This window comes from Triticum urartu, chromosome 4, assembly GCF_003073215.2.
Source record: "Triticum urartu cultivar G1812 chromosome 4, Tu2.1, whole genome shotgun sequence".
NCBI classification, from domain to species: Eukaryota; Viridiplantae; Streptophyta; class Magnoliopsida; order Poales; family Poaceae; genus Triticum; species Triticum urartu.
In genome coordinates this window covers 582,193,244-582,211,173 of record NC_053025.1, presented here as the reverse complement: position 1 = coordinate 582,211,173, position 17,930 = coordinate 582,193,244, and positions in this window count along the sequence as shown.

Genomic DNA, 17,930 nt, shown 5'->3' with positions numbered 1-17,930 from the left:
CAATGTGTGAGGATTGATCTAATGCAATAAAACTGGGTAGTAGAAAAGGTATGATCAAAGTGTTACTTGCCTTGCTGATGATCCAGGAAACCTAGAGATTCGAAGTAACAAGCGGCGCACTCCGGGTATTCTATCGCAGACAAAAAAACAAGCATACAATAAGTACTCATCTAATGCACGGGTAAAACTCAAATAAGAGATCTAACCAGAAGGTTCAACTTAAGAACTCTGGTTGGCAAAAAGAATCAAATCGAACGAAACAACGAAAGTCAAACGGCGAAAGAAAACAACTTTGTTCTAGAAATATGGATCTAGGGCAAATTTTGCAGTAGCAAAATCTTGTTTAAGTTGGTTAAACGGATAGAGGGTTTCGAGACGAAACTCCAGGCGCTTGAATCGCCTGATTCCGATAAACGAGCGAAAAGTTATACTAAAACGAAAATCGGATCAGGAATCGTGATCAGAAAAATCGCGGATTTAATCCGGGAAAAGGAAAAAACGACGAACGTTCGCTAGAACGAACGAACGGACGAACGCTCGCTATTTAAATAAACCGGAAAAACCAATCTATATAAAAAAACCGAAACTAAAAAAAAACCGACGGAAAAACCAAATGGTTTTTCGAAAAAAAATAAAAAAAACCGGCGCGGAAATCGAGGTGGTGGACCTCGGGCGGCGTGCGGCGGCGGCGGCATCCGGCGGCGCGACGCGGCGGCGGCGGCTGCGGCGGGGGCTGGGGCGGCTTGGGGCTGGCTAGGGTTTCGGCTGGGCCTCCCCCGGCTATATATAGCCTAACGGGCAAGGAGTCCTAGTCGGACACGGCCCTAGGTCGGTGCGCGTTTTTTTATGCGCAGAAGAAAAATAAAAAGAAATACTAAACAGACTCCAAAAATTCCAAAATAAATTTTCTCGGGCTTCTAAAATCAAGCCTCACAAGGTGAACATTTATTTGGATCCTAAATGCAATTTTGAAAAACGCACATTTTTCCTAAACTCAAATAAAACACCGAAAAACTCCGAAATAAAATCTTATTTGATTTTATTATTAAATCCTCAATATTTCTTTATTTTTGGAAAGTCATTTTATTCCCTCTCTCATGTTTTTGTAATAGAAATAATTGATGATAAAATAATTAAAATCAAATGATCCTATTCTCAAAATTTGAGAAAACTCAAATATGAAAATAACGAAATCCCCAACTCTCTCCGTGGGTCATTGAGTTGCGTAGAATTTCTAGGATCAACCAAAAAGCAAATAAATGATATGCAATGATGATCTAATGTATAACATTCCAAATTGAAAATTTGGGATGTTACAAACCTACCCCCCTTAAGATGAATCTCGCCCTCGAGATTCGGGTTGGCTAGGAAATAGGTGAGGGTGGTCCTTGAGCAATTCTTCCTCTCGTTCCCAGGTGGTTCATCTTCTGTGTGGTGGCTCCACTGAACTTTGCAAAACTTGATAACCTTGCTGCGAGTGACTCGATTGGCAAACTCGAGAATCTTAACGGGTCTCTCCTTGTAGGTCAAGTCGTTATCCAACTGAATAGTTTCCAAAGGCACTGTGTCTCTCATCGGTATGTCAGCCATCTCCGCGTGACACTTCTCCAACTGGGAAACGTGGAACACATCATGAACTCCTGACAATCCTTCAGGTAATTCCAACTTGTAGGCCACTTCTCCCATACGCTCCAAAACTCGATATGGTCCTACAAATCGTGGCGCTAACTTCCCTTTAACTCCAAAACGCTTTGTTCCCTGAAGTGGAGATACTCGAAGATAGGCTCTATCTCCGACTTCGTAAACGGTCTCCTTGCGTTTAGAATCTGCATAACTCTTCTGTCTGGACTGGGCTACCTTGAGCCTATCACAAATCAACTTCACCTTCTGTTCAGACTCTTTAATCAAGTCAGGTCCAAACAACTGGAGGTCTCCAACTTCGTCCCATGACAATGGTGTCCTGCACCTCCTTCCGTACAAGGCTTCGAAAGGGGCCATCTTTAAACTGGTTTGGTAACTGTTGTTGTAAGAGAACTCTGCATATGGCAAATTGTCGTCCCAACTAGATCCGTAATCTAGCGCACAAGCTCTCAGCTTATCCTCCAAAATCTGATTGACTCTCTCGGTCTCTCCATCTGTCTGTGGATGAAAAGCTGTACTGAATTCTAGCTTGGTACCCAAAGTTTCGTGCAACTGCTTCCAGAACTTTGAGGTAAACTGGGTTCCTCTATCTGATACGATACTCCTTGGAACTCCATGCAAACATACGATCCTGGTCATGTATATCTTTGCCAACTTAGCACTGGTGTAAGTGGTCTTTACTGGGATGAAATGAGCTACTTTCGTCAATCGATCAACTACAACCCAAATCGAGTCATAGCCTGAACGAGTCCTGGGTAATCCCGTGATAAAATCCATGCCTAACTTATCCCACTTCCATTCAGGTATCGGCAATGGTTGTAACAATCCTACTGGCTTCTGATGCTCTGCCTTTACTCTCTAACATACATCACAAACTGCTACATACTCCGCAATATCCTTCTTCAATCCGGTCCACCAGAAAATATCCTTAAAATCCAAATACATCTTGGTATTTCCTGGGTGAATCGAATATGGTGAATTGTGTGCCTCTTGCAGAATCAACTTCCTGATCTCTGGGTCATTGGGCACATAAACACGGTCTTCAAACCATAGGGTGTCGTGCTCATCCTCACGAAATCCTTTAGCTTTTCCTTTGCTCAGTTTCTCCTTTATAGCGGCAATCTCTTTGTCAATCTTCTGAGCTTCTCTGATTCTATCCATCAAGGTTGACTGAATCTCCAATGCTGCTACATAGCCTCTCGGAACTATTTCCAAACATAGTTCACGAAGATTTTCTGCTAACTCCTTGGGTATTTCTCCCGTCATTAATGTATTGACATGGCTCTTACGGCTTAAGGCGTCAGCTACTACATTAGCCTTTCCGGGATGGTATTGCAATCTCATATCATAATCCTTGATGAGTTCCAACCATGTCCTTTGTCTGAGATTCAACTCCTTCTGTGTGAAAATGTACTTCAAACTCTTATGATCTGTGTACACCTCACAATGGTTTCCAATGAGGAAATGCCTCCATGTTTTCAAAGCATGCACTATGGCTGCTCACTCCAAATCATGCGTGGCATAATTCAACTCATGAGGCTTCAGTTGTCTTGAGGCATATGAAACAACTCTCCCTTCCTGCATAAGCACTGCTCCAAGTCCTCGACGTGAAGCGTCGCAATACACCTCATAATCTTTGGTCTGGTCTGGCAAAATCAACACTGGTGAGGTAACCAAATGTTTCTTCAACTCCTAGAAACTAGCCTCACATTCCTCCATCCATATGAACTTGGTATCTTTTTTAATAACTCCATCATAGGCTTCGCAATCTTTGAGAAATTCTCAATGAATCTCCGGTAGTATCCTGCGAGTCCAAGAAAACTCCGGATCTCTCCCACTGTAGTTGGTGCTTCCCACTTGGTCACGGTATCTACTTTGGTAGGATCTACTGCTATACCTTCTCCAGATATAACGTGTCCGAGGAATCCTACTTCCTTCAACAAAAACTCACATTTGCTGAACTTGGCATATAATTGATGTTCTTTGAGCTTTCCAAGTACCAAACGCAAATGCTCCTTATGCTCCTCTTCATTCTTCGAATAAACCAGGATATCATCAATGAACACTACGACGAACTTATCCAAAAACTCCATAAATACTTTGTTCATCATGTTCATAAAATAGGCAGGTGCGTTAGTCAGACCAAATGACATAACGGTATACTCGTACAGCCCATACCTGGTGGTAAAAGCTGTCTTAGGAATATCCTGTTCTCTAATCTTCAACTGGTGGTATCCTGATCGCAGATCGATCTTGGAAAATACCTTAGCTCCATGCAATCGATCAAACAGATCATTGATCATTGGTAGTGGGTACTTGTTCTTAATCGTTACTTCGTTCAATCCTCGATAATCAACAACCATCCTTAATGATCCATCCTTCTTCTCCACAAGAAGTACTGGCGATCCCCAAGGCGAAGAACTTGAGCGAATATATCCCTTATCCAGTAACTCCTTAATCGGCTTCTTAATTTCTACCAAATCCTTTGCTGGCATCCTATATGGTCTCTTTGATATTGGCCCGGTGCCTGGCAATAGCTCAATCAAAAACTCAATATCTCTATCCGGTGGCATGCCTGGCAACTCCTCTGGAAATACTTCAGGAAAATCCCTTACCACTGGTACTTCCTCCTGCACAACTCATGTTAAGCAATTTACTTGAGTCCTCTTCGGCTCATGTCGGGATACATACTTGATCCTTCTCCCTTCTGGGGTGGTAAGCAAAATTGACTTACTAGCGCATTCAATATTTCCTTCATACTTTGATAACCAATCCATGCCTAATATCACATCCAATCCTTGAGATTCCAATACTATTAGGTCTGAGGGAAAAACATAGTTACCAATCCTTAATGGTAACCGATCACACCATAAACTAGCCACATACTCTGCTCCAGGCGAGGTTACTAACATGGGTGACCTAAGGGCTTGGGTTGGTAGGTTATACTTATCCACAAATCCCCTAGAGATGTATGAATGCGATGCAGCAGTAATTGACTTAACCAGAAACTTACCTATTACTGCATCAGGCTGAGCTTCAACCTCCTCCACGCTAACGTGGTTCACCTGTCCCCTATTAAAAGGGTTCGGCTTCTTCCCAGAGCTTCCATTGCCATTTCCATTTTGTATCTCAGGGCATTCATTGGCATAATGTCCGGTCTTCGAACACTTAAAGCAAGTGACTTGGCTCAGGTCCTTCTTGGCTGGGGTTGATGGGTTGGTGCGATTCTGGCCATTGCTTCCTCCATTTCCATTTCCATTCCTGGTGCCATTGTGATTGTGCGAGCTACCTCCTCCATGGGTATGCTGAAAATGTCCTCCCGGTCTAGGGGTAAAACATGGCTTCTGCTGAGCTCCTGAAGTGTACTTTCCTTGTCCATACTTCCTCTTGTGATTCTCAATTTGCTGCTGCTTCCCTTCAATCAAAAGAGCACGATCTACCAACTCCTGGTAGTTGTTGAAGGTTGCTAACATCAACTGCATGCTCAACTCATCATTCAGTCCTTCCAGAAACTTCTCCTGCTTAGCTGCATCCATAGCGACGTCATCTGGGGCATAATGTGCTAACTTACTAAAGTCCTCCACACACTGGCCAACTGTCCGTCCTCCTTGGCGCAAGTTGCGAAACTCATGCTTCTTCATGGCCATAGCTCCTGCTGAAACATGCGCAGTACGAAAAGCCTGCTGAAACTGGTCCCATGTGACAGTGTCGAAAGGGAAAGTGGCTGTGAAATTCTCCCACCATGATGCTGCTGGTCCTTCAAGTTGATGTGCGACAAACTTCACCTTCTCCGCATCTATGCATCCTACTGTAGTCAACTCTCTAGCTGTCTTGCGGAGCCAATCATCTGCTACTATCGGCTCGGTGCTGCTGGAAAACACTGGCGGATTCAGCCTAAGAAAACGGGCTAAGTGATTCACAGGTGGTGGTGGTGGTGGGTTGTTGTTGTTGTTCCCCTGATTCTGATTCTGGACTAGCAACTGCATCAATATGTTCTGATGCTGGATCAACTGAGTGAGCTCCGGTGGAAAGGCAAATCCGGCGTCACGTCTCGGAGGCATCTGAGGGTTTAGAAAAGATGATATCTAAGAATAGAGGGGGTCTAAAGAGAAAACACTACCCATATGCACATGAGGAAAAAACAAACAATTCACTTCATTCAATCAAACAAGGGCATACAATCGATCTAACTATCGCAAAAGTGCTCGGACTACTATATTTACATGGTGGACTACTACTACTGATGAGGTGGTCTACTAGAAATATTCTTCGGTTGCAGACTCCATGATATCTGCTCCAGCTTCATCAACATAGTCATCATCGCTTCCGTCTGGATCCGAATCGGTGTCGTCGATGATGATGTAGTCTTCCGGGCTAATCTCCTTGGGTTCTTCGTCTTCCTCTACTGGTGTAGGGCCTCCCATAAATATTCCAATCTTCTTGATTAGGTCGTCATTTTTATCCACCAACACTTCAATTTCTTCTTCATAATCTTCACGTGTAGCCTTGAGTTCTTCCTCCAGTTCCTTGATTCTAGTCTTAGCCTTCTTCAGATCTATCATGTCGGCGCACATCTGGTTCTCCTGTCGTCGAATGTGCTGGTTTAACTCCTGGATAAAAGCTGCAATTGATCTATCCTTCCTGGTGCTGATCATCTCCCAGTGCTCATCTCGGCGCCCACAAATCTGGTAGATAGTATCCTTGAGGTCATTGCGGTAGACTTCTCCAATGTGTCCCATGGCGATGTGAGCTGCCATGCTCTTTCCTAGACTCCAAGTTGGTGCATCAAAAGAAAACTCTATGGGCTCAGTGACTGGCATGAACGTCCTTCCTGGAACTTGAACTTGAATCATCCAGCGCTCTTCTTCAGGTAAAGTGGCGTTGTAGGTTCCGGTGAAGCTTGGTACCCCTATGTTCAGGTATCTAGTGACTTCCTTCAAGTGACGTCCAAAGGGTGTATCTTCATCTGGTTGCGTGAATTTGTTCCTTGCATCCGCCATCCTAAAGAGTAGAAAAGATGAGAGGTCAGAAGAGAAGAGGGTGAATAGTGATCTAGGTCTCTAACTTAGTGGTCGTGTCCTACAGTCAGCGTGTGCTCTGATACCATCTCTGTAGCGACCAGACCTTAAAAAGTCTGATCTCTGTGCTCCGGTGTTATCCCTGGATCAGTAATGCTGACACCACACAGTACTCGGAGGATTTATAACAGAGTAGCAATCACACACTTATTACATCGAGTGTCTCAGTAGATAACTTATTACAATTAATATGGCTTAAGGCCATCTAATAACGATAACAGCGGAAGGCTTGGAAGATAAGTGAGTCCATCAACTCCAACGGCATCACTGAGTATAGAACCACGACCTAAAAACTCCTTAATCGTCGTCTGAAAAGTTTGCAACATTAACGTTGCATCCCGAAATGGGCCAGCACATGGAATATGCTGGCAATGTAACACATAGAGGGTAAGGAATGAAACAGCTATATATATGCATATTTGGCTGGTGGAAAGCTCTATGGTTACAGTTTTGCGTAAAGCCATTTTTTTCCTACTTCAAAGGAATAAATTTAATTACTATCATGCTAGTTGTTAAACATTGAGAATGGTTGACAGCATTCTCAATCCCAATTAAGCATCATCATTAAACAAAACCCAACAAAATTAATTTAGAGTAACATGTTGAGATTCACATGATAATCCAAGTACTAGATACTCAAGATGTCCATAACCTGGGACACGGCTAACCATGATTAGTTTATTACACTCTGCAGAGGTTTGCACACTTTTCCCCACAAGACTCGATCGCCTCCGTTTGGTTTCTCGCACTACAAGGTGTTTGAGAAGACGGATGACCGAGACATAGTCTTTCATAAGCGCTAGCACCTTACGATCGGGTAGACCGTACCACCTACATCCCCTACATCTGCTAGTCTACCGCTGTAAGAGTTCGCATGACTTAGTCAACTATGCTAGAGCCCATAATAGCTTGTGGCTGCACACGAAAGTTTCTAGTATAAATAGTCTCATGATCCCTTTGAGCCTGGGTGGCGGTCCGAAAGAAAACAGGCAAGTCCTGGAATACCTAGGTGCCTCAATCCACCTAGATGTGTGTTTAAGTTGCCACCTTGGATAAACCATTAATTAACAAAACTCACATCTGTCATGGATATCACTCACCCAATCCACGTCTATTAGCATAGCATGGCATAATAAGCAAACGCGGAAGTAACTCCCAAACGTTTGATAATAAACAGGTAATAGGTACTACCTCAACTACATCCCATCCCACAATTTAATTAGAATCCTAATCATGCAATGTGTGAGGAATGATCTAATGCAATAAAACTGGGTAGTAGAAAAGGTATGATGAAAGTGTTACTTGCCTTGCTGATGATCCGGGAAACCTAGAGATTCGAAGTAACAAGCGGCGCACTCCGGGTATTCTATCGCAGACAAACAAACAAACATACAATAAGTACTCATCTAATGCATGGGTAAAACTCAAATAAGAGATCTAACCAGAAGGTTCAACTTAAGAACTCCGGTTGGCAAAAAGAATCAAATCGAACGAAACAACGAAAGTCAAACGGCGAAAGAAAACAACTTCGTTCTAGAAATCTGGATCTAGGGCAAATTTTACAGTAGCAAAATCTTGTTTAAGTTGGTTAAACGAATAGAGGGTTTCGATACGAAACTCCAGGCGCTTGAATCGCCTGATTCCGATAAACGAGCAAAAAGTTATACTAAAACGAAAATCGGATCAGGAATCGCGATCAGAAAAATCGTGGATTTAATCTGAGAAAAAAAAATGACGAACGTTCGCTAGAACGAACAAACGGACGAACGCTCGCTATTTAAATAAACAGGAAAAACCGATCTATTTAAAAAAACCGAAACTAAAAAACCGACGGAAAAACCGACAGAAAACCGAACGGTTTTTCGAAAAAAAATAAAAAAACCGGCGCGGAAATCGAGGCAGCGGCGGACCTCGGGCGGCATGCGGCGGGGGCTGGGGCGGCTTGGGGCGGCTTGGGGTTGGCTAGGGTTTCGGCTGGGCCTCCCCCGGCTATATATAGCCTAACGGGCCGGGAGTCCTAGTCGGAAACGGCCCTAGGTCGGTGCGCGTTTTGTTTTTTTATGCGCAGAAGAAAAATAAAAAGAAATACTAAACGGACTCCAAAAATTCCGAAATAAATTTTCACGGGCTTCTAAAATCAAGCCTCACAAGGTGAACATTTATTTGGGGCCTAAATGCAATTTTGAAAAACACACATTTTTCCTAAATTCAAATAAAACACCGAAAAACTCTGAAATAAAATCTTATTTGATTTTATTATTAAATCCTCAATATTTATTTATTTTGGGAAATTCATTTTATTCCCTCTCTCATGTTTTTGTAATAGAAATAATTGATGATAAAATAATTAAAATCAAATGATCCTATTCTGAAAATTTGAGAAAACTCAAATATGAAAATAACGAAATCCCCAACTCTCTCCGTGGGCCATTGAGTTGCGTAGAATTTCTAGGATAAAAAAAAAGAAAAAATAAAATAAAATATGATATGCAATGATGATCTAATGTATAACATTCCAAATTGAAAATTTGGGATGTTACAGTCGAGGAAGCACAACGAGTCGTGTCCCGCGGTAGCATCGATAATTTGATCAATGCGGGGAAGGGGGAAGGGATCCTTGGGGCAAGCTTTGTTAAGGTCCTTCAAATCGACACATAGGCGCCAGGATCTGTCCTTCTTTGGTACCATCATCAGGTTTGCTAGCCTGTCCGGATGTTTTATTTCTCTAATGAATCCGGCCTCGAGTAACTTGGCAAGTTCTTCTCCCATAGCTTGCCGCCTATGTTCGGAGAAACGCCGAAGAGTTTGCTTGACCGGCTTGTATCTCTTTAGAATGTTTAGGCTACGCTTGGCCAACCTGCGTAGGATGCCTGGCATATCTGAAGGATGCGAGGCGAAGATGTCCCAATTCTTGCGTAAGAACTCCTGCAGTGCGGCGTCTGTTGTGGGGTTCAGCTGTGCCCCGATGGATGCTGTTTTTGAAGGGTCCGTTGGGTGGACCTGGAATTTGACTATTTAATTCGTTGGTTTAAAAGAGGTGGACTTGGGTCTTTTGTCGAGTATCACGTTGTCCCTGTCCACTGTAGAGCGCAGCGTAGTTAGTTCTTCAGCCGCGAGGGCTTCGGATAATGCTTCGAGAGCCAGTGTGGCAGTTTTGTTTTCAGCGCGAAGTGCTATGTACGGATCACTAGCTAGAGTGATGATTCCATTGGGACCAGGCATCTTGAGCTTCATATACCCGTAATGGGGTATAGCTTGAAAGATCGTGAATGCCTCTCGCCCTAAAAGGGCGTGGTATCCGGTACTAAACGGGGCCACTTGGAATGTGATTTCTTCGGACCTGTAATTCTCCTACGTGCCGAATACCACATCTAGTGTGATTTTCCCCGTACATCGTGCCTCCCGATTAGGGTTGATTCCTCTGAAGGTCGTTGTCGGTGTCAAAACCGGCGGATCTCGGGTAGGGGGTCCCGAACTATGCGTCTGAGGCGGATGGTAACAGGAGGCAGGGGACATGATGTTTTACCCAGGTTCGGGCCCTCTTGATGGAGGTAAAACCCTATGTCCTGCTTGATTATTCTTGATAATACGAGTAGTACAAGAGTTGATCTACCACGAGATCGGAGAGGCTAAACCCTAGAAGCTAGCCTATGGTATGATTGTATGTTGTCCTACGGACTAAAACCCTCCGGTTTATATAGACACCGGAGGGGGCTAGGGTTACACAAGGTCAGTTACAAAGGAGGAGATATACATACCCGTATTGCCTAGCTTGCCTTCCACGCCAAGTAGAGTCCCATCCGGACACGGGACGAAGTCTTCAATCTTATGTCTTCATAGTCCAACAGTCCGGCTGTCCGGAGACCCCCTAATCCAGGACTCCCTCAGTAGCCCCTGAACCAGGCTTCAATGACGATGAGTCCGGCGCGCAATGTTGTCTTCGGCATTGCAAGGCGGGTTTCTCCTCCGAATACACCATAGAAGAGTTTGAATACAAGGATAGTGTCCGACCCTGCAAAATAAGTTCCACATACCACCGTAGAGAGAATAATATTTCCACAAATCCAATATGCTGACACGTTTTGGCAGCATGATATCATGCCATGGCCCGGTAATTATTCGAACCGTTTTTCCTTAACCAGCCCCGCACATAATGCGAGGCGGTTTCTTGACACGTCTTGTCAAAGCAGAGATCGTGTTCCCCTTATTACAAGATTCTCATCAATACTGATGTGGGTAACCCAACCGCGCCATCAATTACGGCGCTTGGGGGATAAGCGAGTTTTAGCAGGCTAGTGGGGGCGCATAGTTTAGTCCGCCCTTATAAAGGGATAAGATCTCACCTTTTTCTACCCACGCCTTCTTCCTCCTTGCTCATCCATTCTCGTGCACTCGAGCTCCAGCGCCCAAGTCCGCATCCTCCTCCTAAACTCTCTCCAAAACATGTCTGGAGCGGGAGGCAAGTGGATGGCCTCCTCCGTCACGGAGGGGCACATCAAAAAGTTGCACGGAGCCGGATACTTAGCCGCGGACATCGCGCACCGGCTGCCAGCCGCGGGGCAGGTCATCCCTACCCCAGAACCTCACGAGAGGGTGGTCTTCCTCCCTCACTTCGTTCGCAGACTGGGGTTTCCCCTCCATCCATTTTTCCGTGACCTCATGTTCTATTATGGGCTAGACTTTCATGATCTGGCCCCGAACTTCATCCTCAACATCTTGGCATTCATCGTTGTGTGCGAGGCTTTCCTCCGCATCCAGCCCCATGATTTCTACTACACAACCTTCTTCTTGTAGACGTTGTTGGGCCTCCAAGTGCAGAGGTTTGTAGAACAATAGCAAATTTCCCTCAAGTGGATGACCTAAGGTTTATCAATCCGTAGGAGGCGTAGGATGAAGATGGTCTCTCTCAAGCAACCCTGCAACCAAATAACAAAGAGTCTCTTGTGTCCCCAACACACCCAATACAAGTGGTATATGGATAGTAGATAAAGGTATTTGTAATCTGAAAATATAAAAACAGCAAGGTAACTAATGATAAAAGTGAGCGTAAACGGTATTGCAATGTGTTGAAACAAGGTCTAGGGTTCATACTTTCGCTAGTGCAAGTTCCCTCAACAATGATAACATAATTGGATCACATAACTATCCCTCAACATGCAACAAAGAGTCACTCCAAAGTCACTAATAGCGGAGAACGAACAAAGAGATTATGGTAGGGTACGAAACCACCTTAAAGTTATTCTTTCCAATCAATCCATTGGGCTATTCCTATAAGTGTCACAAACAGCCCTAGAGTTCGTACTAGAATAACACCTTAAGACACAAATCAACCAAAACCCTAATGTCACCTAGATACTCCAATGTCACCTCAAGTATCCGTGGGTATGATTATACGATATGCATCACACAATCTCAGATTCATCTATTCAACCAACACATAGGACCTCAAAGAGTGCCCTAAAGTTCCTACCGGAGAATCACGACGAAAACGTGTGCCAACCCCTATGCATAGGTTCATGGGCGGAACCCGCAAGTTGATCACCAAAACATACATCAAGTGAATCACGTGATATCCCATTGTCACCACAGATATCCACGGCAAGACATACATCAAGTGTTCTCAAATCTTTAAAGACTCAATCCGATAAGATAACTTCAAAGGGGAAACTCAATTCATTACAAGAGAGTAGAGGGGGAGGAGAAACATAAGATCCAACTATAATAGCAAAGCTCGCGATACATCAAGATCGTATCACCTCAAGAACACGAGAGAGAGAGAGAGAGGGAGATCAAACACATAGCTACTGGTACATACCCTCAGCCCTGAGGGAGAACTACTCCCTCCTCGTCATGGAGAGCACCGAGATGATGAAGATGGCCACCGAAGACGGATTTCCCCCTCCGGCAGGGTGCCGGAACGGGTCTAGATTGGTTTTCGGTGGCTACGGAGGCTTTTGGTGGCGGAACTCTCGATCTATTGTGCGTTCTGGAAGTTTTAGGGTACGACGATATATATGGGTGTAGGAAGTACGTCGGAGGAGCCACGAGGGCCCCACGAGGCAGGGGGGCGCGCCCCCCACCCTCGTGGGCAGCCCGTGTCTCCCCTGACGTGCACTCCAAGTTCCCTGGGTTGCTTTCCTTCCAAAATTAACTTCACTAGTTGATTTCGTTCCGTTTCGACTTCGTTTGATATTCCTTTTCTTCGAAACACTGAAATAGGCATAAAACAACAAATCTGGGCTGGGCCTCCGGTTAATAGGTTAGTCCCAAAAATAATATAAAAGTGGAAAATAAAGCCCAATATTGCCCAAAACAGTAGATAATATAGCATGGAGCAATCAAAAATTATAGATACGTTGGAGACGTATCACCCCACTTCGGCCTATGGCTGAAGACCTTCAATATCAAGCCGAAGGTTGTAGGCGGCCAACAAGCGGAATGCGGCGGAGCCATGGTGGGAAAAATGCCCAAAGTTGCATGGCTCGAGGGCTCCTTCGTGGAGATCGTAAATGGGGTGGCAATCGGGGTGGTTCTACATCACCGAGCCACGCGACACCAACTGGGTGGCGGCCCCCCAGTTTCGATCCGGAATCCCCACGCGGCTCACTTCCTGGAAGGAGAAAGGACAAGCAAGAAACTTAAGCTTGTCAACATAGTCCAAGTCATGCTCTTCCGCTGGATCCTCCCGTGTCAGCAACGGGATTTCAAGTTATGGGAATTCGACCCGGCCCGGCACTAGACTCTAAGCGAGCTCTTCGACACAACACACAAAGACGCCTGGAGGGTACTGTTCAAGGGCGCCGAGGTCCCTCCCTCTCTCACCGAGGACCGTGGGCTAAGCGCCCCGCGAATCCGATAAGTTCTGTACATTTGGTAGGACATTTATTTCCCATAGCTTAACCATGTGCGGGGTCTGAACTCTCATGCCTTTAACAGGACTGGGTGGAGGCATCGGAGCAGATCGACTGTTCGGCCCCCCTGCCCGAAGACACCGCGGATGCTCTCCTGATGGAGATGCTGACTCTGGCTCCTTATAAGGTGCTGGAGAAGACCAAGAAGAAGGCCAAGGGAACCCGAAAGAGTTCCCGGCGCCAGGTGGTATCAGACTCATCGTCCGATAACTCCGCGACACACTCCTCCCATGAAGACGAGGAGGAAGATGAAGATGCTCCCCCTCCAGCCGGGGGAGACAAGAAAAGGAAGGCCGCCCCGACCGGGGAGGCCGAAGGGTCCAAGAAGGGAAGGACTCTTCTTCTGGACTGCTCCACCACCGCCGCCGAAGGCGAAGACGAGTAGCTGCTGAGGGCCAAGCCCCTGGCGAAGTCGTAAGTATTCAGATACCAGAGTAAATCATAGCATACCTTTGTTGCACTGCTTCTCCTAACGCCGAATATGATTATGCAGACCGCCCCAAGCCCGTATCGACATGTCCTCGTCGGACGGCTCCTTGGATTCATCGGATATGGATAGTGATCCACTTCCGACCGCCTCCTCCCCTTGCCCTACGGACAATGCCGAGGTATTGTCTCAAGAGGCACTGAGCCGGGGGGAGACAGTCCCGGAGGCGCCTCAAGGCGACCTTCCGGACTCCAGGAGCAAAGGGAGCAAGGCTCCCTGGGGCTCCAAGTTCGACTCTCAGCCGAACACCGCGCCGGAACCTCCAGTGGCTCCGGACTCTGGCAGGCGGCCCCCTTCCAAAAGGGGTAAGACACCCGTGCCGGTGACCTCTGTCCATCCAGAGGCACCGGACAGCCTGCTGGGAGCACTTCGCAGCGCTTCCATCGACGAAGAGCATTGCACTATTATGATTGCGGTGATCAAGAAGGTTCAGTCCGCCAAGAGCGGACTGACTGAAGCCTGTGCTAGCCTTCTAATAGGCTTTGAGGTAAGTATTTAAAATATAGGAAAAATATTACGGCATAGAAAGTAGCCCCTGATGCTCTGTTTGGTGTTCACAAAGAAAAGCCGAATAGAGGATCAAATAATATATGCAGGAGTCTAATATAAGTATGTCTATATGCGTATGTAGGCTTCGCTGCTGACCTCTGCCGCACTGACTGCGGAGTTCGCCACACTGAAGCAGGACCTCGAGGGGTCTGAGAAAGAGCTCGGCCTTGCTAAGAGGCAGCTTGAGGAGAACAAAGGTAAGTATATATATATAAGATGCGATTGCAAAATGACAAGATCATCATGAATTTACCAGGGGCCACGACCGAAGTGGCGACCTTGAAGCAAGCGCTGTCCGAGGCCGAAAACAAAGAGGCCCAGGAGCGCACCGAGCGGGAAAAGCAAGAGTCACGGGTGGGCGAGGTGCAGCAAGAGCTCCAAGGTCTCGTGACGAAGCACGAGGCGTTGGAGCTTGACTCGAAGACGCGAGAGTCTGAGCTTGCCGCGGCCCTTGAGAGCGCAAAGAATGCCAAGGCTGAAGCCCACAAGGCCCTCCAGGAGATTGAGGCAATGAGGAAGATAGCAGCGGGTAAGGCATTCAATATGCAAAGCAAGCATGTGAAAGTAAATTACTTGTTACTTACCCGAGTCCGGAGCTCTCCATGAGCATTCGCAGATTTTCCCCGCAGCGTGTCGGATTGTGCAAAGTTTTACCAGGCTGAGGAGGGAAGCTCGACAGAGAAGCTGTTCTGGTCTCAATATACTGGGACCGAACACCCGATGCCTATGAGCGACCAGCTGAAGCAACTGGTCGAGCTGCACAAGGCGGCCGAACAGGCCATGAGGGGCCTTATAGTCCGGATGTGGCCTGGCGACGCCTATCCCAACAGCTACTTCGACCTGGTGAGGCAGCTTGTGGATGCCTGCCCACGGCTGGAAGTCATCAAGCGGTCCGTCTGCATCGAAGGTGCACGCCGGGCTTTTGCCCGTGCGAAGGTGTACTAGGCCAAGATGGACGCCGAGAAGCTGGTGAAGGAGGGGCCACCGCAGGACAAGGAGCATCGCCACCCCGAGATGTATTATGAGGGTGTCTTGAAGGGTGCCCGTCCTGTAGCGGACGAGTGTGCGAAAGATGTAATATTTGAATGAACTTGCTTGTGTGATCCTGTGGTATGAAAACTTGTTCATATGTGCTATGCAACGCTTGTTTGAATTTAAAATATTACCTTCTGTTCGGTTGTTTCTCAAATCTGAGAGATGTCTAGTCGTCGGCTTCTGCCCCCATGCCACGAGTGCTGGGGTGTTCGGGATAAACCTGGGCACTCTTGTTCCCATTTTTGGGTCCTTCGAGGGAGGTGCTCAGCGCAACGAACAAGGCAATCAGACTATAATGCTTTATGACGCTCACTTAGCCATAGAATTCTATAATTTTAAATTATGGCGAAGCCCCTAATATTCGGAAGGCCGAATTCGGGGCGCTATACACGCCTTAAGCCGGACAAAGCCGACTCCTCGCTCTAAGCGGCATAAGTCTTTAGGGACTCGAAACCTCTCGAACAGCGACCAGTCTCTCGCCTTATCATGACAGTCAGTTTTAGCTTTCTCTATTGAGGTGCTTAGCCTAGCAGAACCGGGGCACAATCACATTAGTTCTCCCAGTGCTACCTTAGCCGATATAGCGGAACGTAAGGTACCAAAACATGGGAGCCGGGCAAACCCAACTATTGACCCAAGACATGATTCGAAGCTGATGCATATAATGCTATAAGTTCGGGGTGCCGCACTGTCGAAAGTGTTCGGACTTCTCACGCCGTAATATGGGGTATGCTTAAGCCCCTAGCGTACTGGCCATACCAGAGTGTACGGGTGCTGGATGTTATGAATGAACATATACATATATATAAAAAGAAGAATAGAGAATGCAATAATAGTCTAGTGCTCTGCATTGTTTATTCAAAAAGGTGCGTTAAAGCAACATGATACAAGTAGTGCGATAAGCAAAAAAGCAGGACTATTTGACATGTCCCCTCCAAGGGCAAGCTGAGGAATGGTATTAAATCAAGTATTTCACTCGTTATCGTAATCCACCTGGGAGTTCCATGGTGCGACGTAGCTTTCTGCCTCCTTGGTTGCTGCATCATGTGTCCGGCAATCATGCTGCCGGAAAGGGTTTCCAGAGATTAAAGTCCTGAAAGAGAAAAATAACAAAGCGGGAATCCCCTAGTGCGGCTAAACCGCGTCTTGGGGCGTGCCGTAGTCGTGCCCCCTCCCCACCTGTGCCATGGTATTTTTAATGCGTAACTATGTACGTGTGGAACGGATTTTGCTGTTTGGCTGGGACCGGGGTGGGGGCCGCATTGCTATGCGAGCTCGGAACGTGCCAGGCGGTCTTGTTGCCGATTACTCCGGGCGTGCTTGAAGGTGTCCGGGTCCTTAATCGCCGAACTAGTGGATTGACTTAAGAGGCTACTTTGTGCTTCTACTGCGAGGGCCGCAGTGTGCTCCTCCGTGCGGAGGGAGCACTCTGTGTTTCCATTATCTGTGATGACCCCCCGAGGTCCTGGCATCTTGAGCTTAAGGTATGCATAATGCGGTACCGCATTGAATCTCGCAAATGCGGTTCGCCCGAGCAGTGCATGATAGCCACTGCGGAACGGGACTATATCGAAGATTAACTCCTCGCTTCGGAAGTTATCCGGGGATCTGAAGACCACTTCCAGTGTGACTGAGCCTGTGCAATGGGCCTCTACACCTGGTATGACGCCTTTGAAGGTCGTTTTTGTGGGTTTGATCCTTGAGAGGTCTATACCCATTTTGCACACTGTGTCCTGATAAAGCAGGTTCAGGCTGCTGCCGCCATCCATAAGGATTCGAGTGAGGTAAAAGCCGTCAATGATTGGGTCTAGGACCAGTGTAGCGAATCCGCCATGACGGATACTAGTGGGGTGATCCCTGCGATCGAAGGTGATCAGACAAGAGGATAATGGGTTGAACTTTGGGGCGACTGGCTCCAACGCATATACGTCCCTTAGCGCATGCTTCCACTCCCTCTTGGGGATGTGGGTTGCGTATATCATGTTCACCGTCCGCACTTGTGGGGGGAACCTCTTCTGCCCTTTGGTGTTCGGCTGCCGGGGCTCCTCCTCGTCATCGCTATGTGACCGCTTATCTTTATTTTCGGCATTTAATTTGCCGGCCTGCTTGAACACCCAACAATCCCTATTGGTGTGGTTGGCTGGCTTGTCGGGGGTGCCGTGTATTTCACACGAGCGGTCGAGTATACGGTCCAAATTGGATGGGCCCGGAGTGCTTCTTTTGAATGCC